Source organism: Oncorhynchus gorbuscha, unplaced genomic scaffold, assembly GCF_021184085.1.
Source record: "Oncorhynchus gorbuscha isolate QuinsamMale2020 ecotype Even-year unplaced genomic scaffold, OgorEven_v1.0 Un_scaffold_1383, whole genome shotgun sequence".
NCBI classification, from domain to species: Eukaryota; Metazoa; Chordata; class Actinopteri; order Salmoniformes; family Salmonidae; genus Oncorhynchus; species Oncorhynchus gorbuscha.
Window position 1 is genome coordinate 63,759 of NW_025746176.1, and position 14,252 is coordinate 78,010.

Consider the following 14,252-nt stretch of genomic DNA (forward strand, 5'->3'; position numbering starts at 1 on the left):
GTCCACCAGGGGTCTCTGATGGGTCGTCCACCAGGGGTCTCTGATGGGCCGTCCACCAGGGGTCTCTGATGGGTCGTCCACCAGGGGTCTGATGGGTCGTCCACCAGGGGTCTCTGATGGGCCGTCCACCAGGGGTCTCTGATGGGTCGTCCACCAGGGGTCTCTGATGATGATCAGTCCTGTATGACCGGCTGCTGTAGTGACTCACTGAAGAGCGGTGCTGAAGACCTGGACACACACACACACACACACACACACACACACACACACACACACACACACACACACACACACACACACACACACACACACACACACACACACACACACACTCCTCACCACTGCTGCAGCCTCTGCTCCACCTCCTTGAGGAAGGCCTGGTGTAACTGATAGACTGGATCATAGTTGGTGTTGATCAGGGTCCTCACTGAGTCTGGCAGGATGTCCTCTTTCCCCAACACAGCCTGGAACCACTGGGACACAACACAACACAGCCTGGAACCACTGGGACACAACACAGCCTGGAACCACTGAGACACAACACAACACAGCCTGGAACCACTGGGACACAACACAGCTGTTAGACTACCTCTTTACCCAACACAGCCTGGAACCACTGAGACAACACAGCCTGGAACCACTGGGACACAACACAACACAGTCTGGAACCACTGAGACACAACACAGCCTGGAACCACTGAGACACAACACAACACAGTCTGGAACCACTGAGACACAACACAGCCTGGAACCACTGAGACAACACAGCCTGGAACCACTGAGACAACACAACACAGCCTGGAACCACAGACACAACACAACACAGCCTGGAACCACTGAGACACAACACAGCACAGCCTGGAACCACTGAGACACAACACAACACAGCCTGGAACCACTGAGACACAACACAGCACAGCCTGGAACCACTGAGACACAACACAACACAGTCTGGAACCACTGAGACACAACACAGCCTGGAACCACTGAGACACAACACAACACAGTCTGGAACCACTGAGACACAACACAGCCTGGAACCACTGAGACAACACAGCCTGGAACCACTGAGACAACACAACACAGCCTGGAACCACAGACACAACACAACACAGCCTGGAACCACTGAGACACAACACAGCACAGCCTGGAACCACTGAGACACAACACAACACAGCCTGGAACCACTGAGACACAACACAACACAGCCTGGAACCACTGAGACAACACAGCTGTTAGACTACCTCTTTACCCAGCACAGTCTGGAACCACTGAGACACAACACAGCACAGCCTGGAACCACTGAGACAACACACAACACAGCCTGGAACCACTGAGACAACACAGCACAGCCTGGAACCACTGAGACACAACACAGCCTGGAACCACTGAGACAACACACAACACAGCCTGGAACCACTGGGACACAGCACAGCCTGGAACCACTGAGACACAACACAACACAGCCTGGAACCACTGAGACAACACAGCTGTTAGACTACCTCTTTACCCAGCACAGCCTGGAACCACTGAGACAACACAGCTGTTAGACTACCTCTTTACCCAGCACAGCCTGGAACCACTGAGACAACACAGCACAGCCTGGAACCACTGAGACAACACACAACACAGCCTGGAACCACTGGGACACAACACAACACAGCCTGGAACCACTGAGACACAACACAACACAGCCTGGAACCACTGGGACACAACACAGCCTGGAACCACTGAGACAACACAACACAGCCTGGAACCACTGAGACAACACAGCTGTTAGACTACCTCTTTACCCAGCACAGCCTGGAACCACTGAGACACAACACAACACAACACAGCCTGGAACCACTAAGACAACACAGCACAGCCTGGAACCACTGAGACAACACAGCTGTTAGACTACCTCTTTACCCAGCACAGTCTGGAACCACTGAGACACAACACAACACAGCCTGGAACCACTGAGACACAACACAGCCTGGAACCACTGAGACACAACACAACACAGCCTGGAACCACTGAGACACAACACAACACAGCCTGGAACCACTGAGACACAACACAGCCTGGAACCACTGAGACACAACACAACACAGCCTGGAACCACTGGGACACAACACAGCCTGGAACCACTGAGACACAACACAGCCTGGAACCACTGGGACACAACACAGCCTGGAACCACTGAGACACAACACAGCCTGGAACCACTGAGACACAACACAGCCTGGAACCACTGAGACACAACACAACACAGCCTGGAACCACTGAGACACAACACAACACAGCCTGGAACCACTGAGACACAACACAACACAGCCTGGAACCACTGAGACACAACACAACACAGCCTGGAACCACTGAGACAACACACAACACAGCCTGGAACCACTGGGACACAACACAACACAGCCTGGAACCACTGAGACACAACACAACACAGCCTGGAACCACTGAGACACAACACAACACAGCCTGGAACCACTGAGACAACACAGCTGTTAGACTACCTCTTTACCCAGCACAGCCTGGAACCACTGAGACACAACACAACACAGCCTGGAACCACTGAGACACAACACAGCCTGGAACCACTGAGACACAACACAACACAGCCTGGAACCACTGAGACAACACACAACACAGCCTGGAACCACTGGGACACAACACAACACAGCCTGGAACCACTGAGACACAACACAGCCTGGAACCACTGAGACACAACACAGCCTGGAACCACTGAGACACAACACAACACAGCCTGGAACCACTGAGATACAACACAGCCTGGAACCACTGAGACACAACACAACACAGCCTGGAACCACTGAGACACAACACAACACAGCCTGGAACCACTGAGACACAACACAACACAGCCTGGAACCACTGAGATACAACACAACACAGCCTGGAACCACTGAGACACAACACAGCCTGGAACCACTGAGACACAACACAACACAGCCTGGAACCACTGAGACACAACACAACACAGCCTGGAACCACTGAGACACAACACAACACAGCCTGGAACCACTGAGACACAACACAACACAGCCTGGAACCACTGAGACACAACACAACACAGCCTGGAACCACTGAGACAACACACAACACAGCCTGGAACCACTGGGACACAACACAACACAGCCTGGAACCACTGAGACACAACACAACACAGCCTGGAACCACTGAGACACAACACAACACAGCCTGGAACCACTGAGACAACACAGCTGTTAGACTACCTCTTTACGCAGCACAGCCTGGAACCACTGAGACACAACACAACACAGCCTGGAACCACTGAGACACAACACAGCCTGGAACCACTGAGACACAACACAACACAGCCTGGAACCACTGAGACACAACACAGCCTGGAACCACTGAGACACAACACAGCCTGGAACCACTGAGACACAACACAACACAGCCTGGAACCACTGAGATACAACACAGCCTGGAACCACTGAGACACAACACAACACAGCCTGGAACCACTGAGACACAACACAACACAGCCTGGAACCACTGAGATACAACACAACACAGCCTGGAACCACTGAGACACAACACAACACAGCCTGGAACCACTGAGATACAACACAACACAGCCTGGAACCACTGAGACACAACACAACACAGCCTGGAACCACTGAGACAACACAACACAGCCTGGAACCACTGAGACACAACACAACACAGCCTGGAACCACTGAGACACAACACAACACAGCCTGGAACCACTGAGACAACACACAACACAGCCTGGAACCACTGAGACAACACACAACACAGCCTGGAACCACTGAGACAACACACAACACAGCCTGGAACCACTGGGACACAACACAACACAGCCTGGAACCACTGAGACACAACACAACACAGCCTGGAACCACTGAGACACAACACAACACAGCCTGGAACCACTGAGACAACACAGCTGTTAGACTACCTCTTTACCCAGCACAGCCTGGAACCACTGAGACACAACACAACACAGCCTGGAACCACTGAGACAACACACAACACAGCCTGGAACCACTGGGACACAACACAGCACAGCCTGGAACCACTGAGACACAACACAACACAGCCTGGAACCACTGAGACACAACACAGCACAGCCTGGAACCACTGAGACACAACACAACACAGCCTGGAACCACTGAGACACAACACAGCACAGCCTGGAACCACTGAGACACAACACAGCACAGCCTGGAACCACTGAGACAACACACAACACAGCCTGGAACCACTGAGACACAACACAGCCTGGAACCACTGAGACACAACACAACACAGCCTGGAACCACTGAGACACAACACAACACAGCCTGGAACCACTGAGACAACACACAACACAGCCTGGAACCACTGGGACACAACACAGCACAGCCTGGAACCACTGAGACAACACAGCTGTTAGACTACCTCTTTACCCAACACAGCCTGGAACCACTGAGACAACACAGCACAGCCTGGAACCACTGGGACACAACACAGCCTGGAACCACTGAGACACAACACAACACAGCCTGGAACCACTGAGACACAACACAACACAGCCTGGAACCACTGAGACACAACACAACACAGCCTGGAACCACTGAGACACAACACAACACAGCCTGGAACCACTGAGACACAACACAACACAGCCTGGAACCACTGAGACAACACAGCACAGCCTGGAACCACTGGGACACAACACAACACAGCCTGGAACCACTGAGACAACACAGCTGTTAGACTACCTCTTTACCCAGCACAGCCTGGAACCACTGAGACAACACAACACAGCCTGGAACCACTGGGACACAACACAACACAGCCTGGAACCACTGAGACACAACACAACACAGCCTGGAACCACTGAGACACAACACAACACAGCCTGGAACCACTGAGACACAACACAGCCTGGAACCACTGAGACACAACACAACACAGCCTGGAACCACTGAGACACAACACAACACAGCCTGGAACCACTGAGACAACACAACACAGCCTGGAACCACTGAGACACAACACAACACAGCCTGGAACCACTGAGACACAACACAACACAGCCTGGAACCACTGAGACAACACACAACACAGCCTGGAACCACTGAGACAACACACAACACAGCCTGGAACCACTGAGACAACACACAACACAGCCTGGAACCACTGGGACACAACACAACACAGCCTGGAACCACTGAGACACAACACAACACAGCCTGGAACCACTGAGACACAACACAACACAGCCTGGAACCACTGAGACAACACAGCTGTTAGACTACCTCTTTACCCAGCACAGCCTGGAACCACTGAGACACAACACAACACAGCCTGGAACCACTGAGACAACACACAACACAGCCTGGAACCACTGGGACACAACACAGCACAGCCTGGAACCACTGAGACACAACACAACACAGCCTGGAACCACTGAGACACAACACAGCACAGCCTGGAACCACTGAGACACAACACAACACAGCCTGGAACCACTGAGACACAACACAGCACAGCCTGGAACCACTGAGACACAACACAGCACAGCCTGGAACCACTGAGACAACACACAACACAGCCTGGAACCACTGAGACACAACACAGCCTGGAACCACTGAGACACAACACAACACAGCCTGGAACCACTGAGACACAACACAACACAGCCTGGAACCACTGAGACAACACACAACACAGCCTGGAACCACTGGGACACAACACAGCACAGCCTGGAACCACTGAGACAACACAGCTGTTAGACTACCTCTTTACCCAACACAGCCTGGAACCACTGAGACAACACAGCACAGCCTGGAACCACTGGGACACAACACAGCCTGGAACCACTGAGACACAACACAACACAGCCTGGAACCACTGAGACACAACACAACACAGCCTGGAACCACTGAGACACAACACAACACAGCCTGGAACCACTGAGACACAACACAACACAGCCTGGAACCACTGAGACACAACACAACACAGCCTGGAACCACTGAGACAACACAGCACAGCCTGGAACCACTGGGACACAACACAACACAGCCTGGAACCACTGAGACAACACAGCTGTTAGACTACCTCTTTACCCAGCACAGCCTGGAACCACTGAGACAACACAACACAGCCTGGAACCACTGGGACACAACACAACACAGCCTGGAACCACTGAGACACAACACAACACAGCCTGGAACCACTGAGACACAACACAACACAGCCTGGAACCACTGAGACACAACACAGCCTGGAACCACTGAGACACAACACAACACAGTCTGGAACCACTGAGACAACACAGCTGTTAGACTACCTCTTTACCCAGCACAGCCTGGAACCACTGAGACACAACACAGCCTGGAACCACTGAGACACAACACAACACAGCCTGGAACCACTGAGACACAACACAACACAGTCTGGAACCACCGAGACAACACAGCTGTTAGACTACCTCTTTACCCAGCACAGCCTGGAACCACTGAGACACAACACAGCCTGGAACCACTGAGACACAACACAACACAGCCTGGAACCACTGAGACAACACAGCTGTTAGACTACCTCTTTACCCAACACAGCCTGGAACCACTGAGACAACACAGCCTGGAACCACTGGGACACAACACAACACAGCCTGGAAACACTGAGACACAACACAGCCTGGAACCACTGAGACACAACACAACACAGCCTGGAACCACTGGGACACAACACAACACAGCCTGGAACCACTGAGACACAACACAGCCTGGAACCACTGAGACAACACAGCTGTTAGACTACCTCTTTACCCAGCACAGCCTGGAACCACTGAGACAACACAACACAGCCTGGAACCACTGGGACACAACACAACACAGAGTTATAATTAATCTTACCATGGTTATAACTAGTCTTACCACGGTTATAACTAGTCTTACCATGGTTATAACTAGTCTTACCATGGTTATAACTAGTTCTCCCAGAGTTATAATTAATCTTACCACGGTTATAACTAGTCTTACCACGGTTATAACTAGTCTTACCATGGTTATAACTAGTCTTACCATGGTTATAACTAGTCTTACCATGGTTATAACTAGTCTTACCATGGTTATAACTAGTTCTCCCAGAGTTATAATTAATCTTACCACGGTTATAACTAGTCTTACCATGGTTATAACTAGTCTTACCATGGTTATAACTAGTTCTCCCAGAGTTAATAATTCATCTTACCATAGTTATAACTAGTCTTACCATGGTTATAACTAGTCTTGCGATGGTTATAACTAGTCTTACCATGGTTATAACTAGTTCTCCCAGAGTTAATAATTCATCTTACCATAGTTATAACTAGTCTTACCATGGTTATAACTAGTCTTACCATGGTTATAACTAGTCTTACCATGGTTATAACTAGTTCTCCCAGTTATAATTAATCTTACCACGGTTATAACTAGTCTTACCACGGTTATAACTAGTCTTACCATGGTTATAACTAGTCTTACCATGGTTATAACTAGTCTTACCATGGTTATAACTAGTTCTCCCAGAGTTATAATTAATCTTACCACGGTTATAACTAGTCTTACCACGGTTATAACTAGTCTTACCATGGTTATAACTAGTCTTACCATGGTTATAACTAGTTCTCCCAGAGTTATAATTAATCTTACCATGGTTATAACTAGTCTTACCATGGTTATAACTAGTCTTACCATGGTTATAACTAGTTCTCCCAGAGTTAATAATTCATCTTACCATAGTTATAACTAGTCTTACCATGGTTATAACTAGTCTTGCGATGGTTATAACTAGTCTTACCATGGTTGTAACTAGTTCTCCCAGAGTTAATAATTCATCTTACCATAGTTATAACTAGTCTTACCATGGTTATAACTAGTCTTACCATGGTTATAACTAGTTCTCCCAGAGTTATAATTAATCTTACCATGGTTATAACTAGTCTTACCATGGTTATAACTAGTCTTACCATGGTTATAACTAGTTCTCCCAGAGTTATAATTAATCTTACCATGGTTATAACTAGTCTTACCATGGTTATAACTAGTTCTCCCAGAGTTATAATTAATCTTACCATGGTTATAACTAGTCTTACCATGGTTATAACTAGTCTTGCGATGGTTATAACTAGTCTTGCGATGGTTATAACTAGTCTTACCATGGTTATAACTAGTTCTCCCAGAGTTAATAATTCATCTTACCATAGTTATAACTAGTCTTACCATGGTTATAACTAGTCTTACCATGGTTATAACTAGTTCTACCAGAGTTATAATTAATCTTACCATGGTTATAACTAGTCTTACCATGGTTATAACTAGTCTTACCATGGTTATAACTAGTTCTCCCAGAGTTAATAATTCATCTTACCATAGTTATAACTAGTCTTACCATGGTTATAACTAGTCTTACCATGGTTATAACTAGTTCTCCCAGAGTTATAATTAATCTTACCATGGTTATAACTAGTCTTACCACAGTTATAACTAGTCTTACCACGGTTATAACTAGTCTTACCACGGTTATAACTAGTTCTCCCAGAGTTAATAATTCATCTTACCATAGTTATAACTAGTCTTACCATGGTTATAACTAGTTCTCCCAGAGTTAATAATTCATCTTACCATAGTTATAACTAGTCTTACCATGGTTATAACTAGTCTTACCATGGTTATAACTAGTCTTACCATGGTTATAACTAGTTCTCCCAGAGTTAATAATTCATCTTACCATAGTTATAACTAGTCTTACCATGGTTATAACTAGTCTTACCATGGTTATAACTAGTTCTCCCAGAGTTAATAATTCATCTTACCATAGTTATAACTAGTCTTACCATGGTTATAACTAGTCTTACCATGGTTATAACTAGTCTTACCATGGTTATAACTAGTTCTCCCAGAGTTATAATTAGTCTTACCACGGTTATAACTAGTCTTACCACGGTTATAACTAGTCTTACCATGGTTATAACTAGTCTTACCATGGTTATAACTAGTCTTACCATGGTTATAACTAGTCTTACCATGGTTATAACTAGTCTTACCATGGTTATAACTAGTTCTCCCAGAGTTATAATTCATCGTACCACGGTTATAACTGCCAGGTCCTTCTGAAAGGTTCTCTCTGTGGTGAGAAGCTCCTTGGCGATGAAGTAGGCCTTGTCAGTCGGAAACTTCTGGAAGAAAGAGGGAGAAAATGTTAGAGAGAGCAAGACAACATTAATACCCTCAAACACCAAAGTTAGGCGGATTAGAGCAGATGGCGGTAAACTCTTAGGTCTGTCTTGTGTTTTGTTCCAGTCGAAGCATATATCCTGCTTCAGCTAACCATCCTCAAATCAATAGAGATGAGGAGGTTTTGGTGTAACGGTGACGTTACAGGCCTACTATAATATGCTATTATGTTCGGCTCAGTTATGAAACATCCTAACTCATCATGTCTGGCCAAATGTGATCTGGACAGACATCGAGTCAGCTTTGATCTAACTTTACTACATGAGCACCATTGTGAGAAGTGATAATCTTCCATTTGTAATAATAATAATAATAAGTGATGAGTAGATGTAGGCAACAGATCTTGATGAGATCTAGCCTGGTAAAGTGGGATAACACAGCTCCTTACAGACTCTCCCTAGCCTGGGATAACACAGCTCCTTACAGACTCTCCCTAGCCTGGTAAAGTGGGATAACACAGCTCCTTACAGACTCTCACTAGCCTGGTAAAGTGGGATAACACAGCTCCTTACAGACTCTCCCTAGCCTGGTAAAGTGGGATAACACAGCTCCTTACAGACTCTCCCTAGCCTGGTAAAGTGGGATAACACAGCTCCTTACAGACTCTCCCTAGCCTGGGATAACACAGCTCCTTACAGACTCCCTAGCCTGGGATAACACAGCTCCTTACAGACTCTCCCTAGCCTGGGATAACACAGCTCCTTACAGACTCTCCCTAGCCTGGTAAAGTGGGATAACACAGCTCCTTACAGACTCTCACTAGCCTGGGATAACACAGCTCCTTACAGACTCTCCCTAGCCTGGGATAACACAGCTCCTTACAGACTCTCCCTAGCCTGGTAAAGTGGGATAACACAGCTCCTTACAGACTCTCCCTAGCCTGGGATAACACAGCTCCTTACAGACTCTCCCTAGCCTGGTAAAGTGGGATAACACAGCTCCTTACAGACTCTCACTAGCCTGGTAAAGTGGGATAACACAGCTCCTTACAGACTCTCCCTAGCCTGGTAAAGTGGGATAACACAGCTCCTTACAGACTCTCCCTAGCCTGGTAAAGTGGGATAACACAGCTCCTTACAGACTCTCCCTAGCCTGGGATAACACAGCTCCTTACAGACTCCCTAGCCTGGGATAACACAGCTCCTTACAGACTCTCCCTAGCCTGGGATAACACAGCTCCTTACAGACTCTCCCTAGCCTGGTAAAGTGGGATAACACAGCTCCTTACAGACTCTCACTAGCCTGGGATAACACAGCTCCTTACAGACTCTCCCTAGCCTGGGATAACACAGCTCCTTACAGACTCTCCCTAGCCTGGTAAAGTGGGATAACACAGCTCCTTACAGACTCTCCCTAGCCTGGGATAACACAGCTCCTTACAGACTCTCCCTAGCCTGGTAAAGTGGGATAACACAGCTCCTTACAGACTCTCACTAGCCTGGTAAAGTGGGATAACACAGCTCCTTACAGACTCTCCCTAGCCTGGTAAAGTGGGATAACACAGCTCCTTACAGACTCTCACTAGCCTGGTAAAGTGGGATAACACAGCTCCTTACAGACTCTCCCTAGCCTGGTAAAGTGGGATAACACAGCTCCTTACAGACTCTCCCTAGCCTGGTAAAGTGGGATAACACAGCTCCTTACAGACTCTCCCTAGCCTGGTAAAGTGGGATAACACAGCTCCTTACAGACTCTCCCTAGCCTGGGATAACACAACTCCTTACAGACTCTCCCTAGCCTGGGATAACACAGCTCCTTACAGACTCTCCCTAGCCTGGGATAACACAGCTCCTTACAGACTCTCCCTAGCCTGGGATAACACAGCTCCTTACAGACTCTCCCTAGCCTGGGATAACACAGCTCCTTACAGACTCTCCCTAGCCTGGGATAACACAGCTCCTTACAGACTCTCCCTAGCCTGGTAAAGTGGGATAACACAGCTCCTTACAGACTCTCCCTAGCCTGGTAAAGTGGGATAACACAGCTCCTTACAGACTCTCCCTAGCCTGGTAAAGTGGGATAACACAGCTCCTTATAGACTCTGCCTAGCCTGGGATAACACAGCTCCTTACAGACTCTCCCTAGCCTGGTAAAGTGGGATAACACAGCTCCTTACAGACTCTCCCTAGCCTGGTAAAGTGGGATAACACAGCTCCTTACAGACTCTCCCTAGCCTGGTAAAGTGGGATAACACAGCTCCTTACAGACTCTCCCTAGCCTGGGATAACACAGCTCCTTACAGACTCTCCCTAGCCTGGGATAACACAGCTCCTTACAGACTCTCCCTAGCCTGGTAAAGTGGGATAACACAGCTCCTTACAGACTCTCACTAGCCTGGTAAAGTGGGATAACACAGCTCCTTACAGACTCTCCCTAGCCTGGTAAAGTGGGATAACACAGCTCCTTACAGACTCTCCCTAGCCTGGTAAAGTGGGATAACACAGCTCCTTACAGACTCTCCCTAGCCTGGGATAACACAGCTCCTTACAGACTCTCCCTAGCCTGGGATAACACAGCTCCTTACAGACTCTCCCTAGCCTGGGATAACACAGCTCCTTACAGACTCTCCCTAGCCTGGGATAACACAGCTCCTTACAGACTCTCCCTAGCCTGGGATAACACAGCTCCTTACAGACTCTCCCTAGCCTGGGATAACACAGCTCCTTACAGACTCTCCCTAGCCTGGTAAAGTGGGATAACACAGCTCCTTACAGACTCTCCCTAGCCTGGTAAAGTGGGATAACACAGCTCCTTATAGACTCTCCCTAGCCTGGGATAACACAGCTCCTTACAGACTCTCCCTAGCCTGGTAAAGTGGGATAACACAGCTCCTTACAGACTCTCCCTAGCCTGGTAAAGTGGGATAACACAGCTCCTTACAGACTCTCCCTAGCCTGGCAAAGTGGGATAACACAGCTCCTTACAGACTCTCCCTAGCCTGGTAAAGTGGGATAACACAGCTCCTTACAGACTCTCCCTAGCCTGGGATAACACAGCTCCTTACAGACTCTCCCTAGCCTGGGATAACACAGCTCCTTACAGACTCTCCCTAGCCTGGTAAAGTGGGATACCACAGTTCTAACAAAGCAGAACAGTACTGTCCTCTGGGCTGGATTGCTCTCTCAAGAGTATGGGGACATGTCCTCCCCCCTCCTCCAATCTCTCCTTCACTCTCTCCCACCCTGCCTCCCTCCCTGAAAGACGAACCTTCCTCCGAACCTCGTCTTCGTCATCCGTGCGGACGTAGCCAGCGTCGGTGAACAGGGGGGATGAGAGGGGGGAGGAATGGCCGTTGATGGGCGAGGGCTGGTGCCCGTTGGGGCTCTGACCCGGGCCGAAGAGAAAGGCTTTCTGCCCGTTCACCACCACTGGAGAGCTGCCTGAGATCACACCTGGAAGAGAGGAGGAGACAGGAACGAGTCAGAGAGATCAGAGCTGCCTGAGATCACACCTGGAAGAGAGGAGGGGACAGGAACGAGTCAGAGAGATCAGAGCTGCCTGAGATCACACCTGGAAGAGAGGAGGGGACAGGAACGAGTCAGAGAGATCAGAGCTGCCTGAGATCACACCTGGAAGAGAGGAGGGGACAGGAACGAGTCAGAGAGATCAGAGTTGCCTGAGATCACACCTGGAAGAGAGGAGGAGACAGGAACGAGTCAGAGAGATCAGAGCTGCCTGAGATCACACCTGGAAGAGAGGAGGGGACAGGAACGAGTCAGAGAGATCAGAGTTGCCTGAGATCACACCTGGAAGAGAGGAGGGGACAGGAACGAGTCAGAGAGATCAGAGCTGCCTGAGATCACACCTGGAAGAGAGGAGGGGACAGGAACGAGTCAGAGAGATCAGAGCTGCCTGAGATCACACCTGGAAGAGAGGAGGGGACAGGAACGAGTCAGAGAGATCAGAGCTGCCTGAGATCACACCTGGAAGAGAGGAGGGGACAGGAACGAGTCAGAGAGATCAGAGCTGCCTGAGATCACACCTGGAAGAGAGGAGGGGACAGGAACGAGTCAGAGAGATCAGAGTTGCCTGAGATCACACCTGGAAGAGAGGAGGGGACAGGAACGAGTCAGAGAGATCAGAGCTGCCTGAGATCACACCTGGAAGAGAGGAGGGGACAGGAACGAGTCAGAGCTGCATTCAACCTATCAAAACATGAAAACCATTCAGCTGGACACGTAAAGTGTCCAGCCGAATGGAAAGTCACGTAAAGTGTCCAGTTGAATGTATAGTGTCCAGTTGAACGTAAAGTGTCCAGTTGAATGTATAGTGTCCAGTTGAACGTAAAGTGTCCAGTTGAATGTATAGTGTCCAGTTGAATGTATAGTGTCCAGTTGAATGTAAAGTAATGTGAATGGTCCAGTTGAATGTAAAGTGTCCAGTTGAATGTAAAGTGTCCAGTTGAATGTATAGTGTCCAGTTGAATGTATAGTGTCCAGTTGAATGTAAAGTTGAATGTAAAGTGTCCAGTTGAATGTAAAGTAATGTAAAGTGTCCAGTTGAATGTAAAGTAATGTAAAGTGTCCAGTAGAATGTATAGTGTCCAGTTGAATGTAAAGTGTCCAGTTGAATGTAAAGTGTCCAGTTGAATGTATAGTGTCCAGTTGAATGTAAAGTGTCCAGTTGAATGTATAGTGTCCAGTTGAATGTAAAGGGTCCAGTTGAATGTAAAGGGTCCAGTTGAATGTAAAGGGTCCAGTTGAATGTATAGTGTCCAGTTGAATGTAAAGTGTCCAGTTGAATGTAAAGTGTCCAGTTGAATGTAAAGTGTCCAGTTGAATGTAAAGTGTCCAGTTGAATGTAAAGTGTCCAGTTGAATGTAAAGTGTCCAGTTGAATATAAAGTGTCCAGTTGAATGTAAAGTAATGTAAAGTGTCCAGTTGAATGTAAAGTAATGTAAAGTGTCCAGTTGAATGTAAAGTCATGTAAAGTGTACAGTTGAATGTAGTGTCCAGTTGAATGTAAAGTGTCCAGTTG

General features: G+C 48.2%; 1 pseudogene; it reads right to left on the reverse strand.

Moving 5' to 3' along the window:
* Positions 1-14,252, reverse strand: part of LOC124022429 — a 118,837-nt pseudogene that overhangs the window by 45,400 nt on the left and 59,185 nt on the right.